Here is a 1,073-nt window from a genome sequence, read left to right as displayed (position 1 = left end):
TTAACTCCTGTAAGTATGTCCAGAAGAGACATTTTTTCATTCTTTTATTCTTTAGATTCAATCTCTTCCTTCTTTCCTTTTCCTCCTTTTTTGACTCCGGACTATGTACATCCTCCTTCCACTCTAGATAGCGCGAGCACCTCTCTGCTCATTTGGATCCAGTTCTTAACTGGGAGGGAGCTTTTCCACGATATCTTAACTGGGACCAATGCCAAAGCTGGGGTAGAAATTTATGCTCCCCAATTTTTTGCTCGGCAGCTTGGTTTCGGCCAAACTTGGCCTGTTCCTCTTTGCTATTCAAAGAACTTAAACGACCGTTTTCATACCATTAATAAGGTGGAAGCAGAGGCTATAAACGCTCGCAACCTCCATTTATCAAGCCATTTTTCATTAGCTCCTTTTAATCCTTGTCATGCTACTCACCCTCTTTTCGAACAACTTTGGCCATCGGTGAAGTGCAGATTATTTGCGACTGAGGCCAATCGTGCCTTTCATTCATTAGACCAACCGAGTATTTCTTCTCCTCCTCCTGTTTTGGTCACTCCTTTGTCTATTCGGAACCCTCTCCTTCTCGTCGTACTAAACAATCTGCTCGTCCATCTTCTTCTCTCCCTGCCAGGCCAACTATGGCCAAGAGTGCTCCAAGCCGCAAACGGTCAGCCTCAGCATCTCCCATTCTGCCTCAGCATCTCCCATTCTGGAGGATGATGTTGATGATGATGATGATGATGTCCCTCTTATCGTTAAGAGGAAGGTAATTAAATTGGTCTATTTACAAGTATGATCTTCCCCATTTGAAATTTTTCTGTGTACTGATGATCTTTTGTACTTTTCAGAAAAGCTCAGCTTCCCCTTCAAAGGCTTTGGCATTACCAACTCCTGCTCCATCATCCTCTGTTGAGGCTACTTCATCCAAACCGGTTGATGATGGGACCATGGTTAAAGGTACATCTTCAGTCCCAGATTCTTCATCACAACCCATGAATTAGTCACCTTCCTCCCAGGGCGTCGACCCCCCAATCATCGAAGCAGAAGGTAATTCAGTTTTTGATGTCTTACCTTTGCTTGTGCTA

The sequence above is a fragment of the Olea europaea genome, chromosome 4, assembly GCF_002742605.1.
Source record: "Olea europaea var. sylvestris chromosome 4, O_europaea_v1, whole genome shotgun sequence".
NCBI lineage: Eukaryota > Viridiplantae > Streptophyta > Magnoliopsida > Lamiales > Oleaceae > Olea > Olea europaea.
This window is presented reverse-complemented; position numbering follows the sequence as displayed.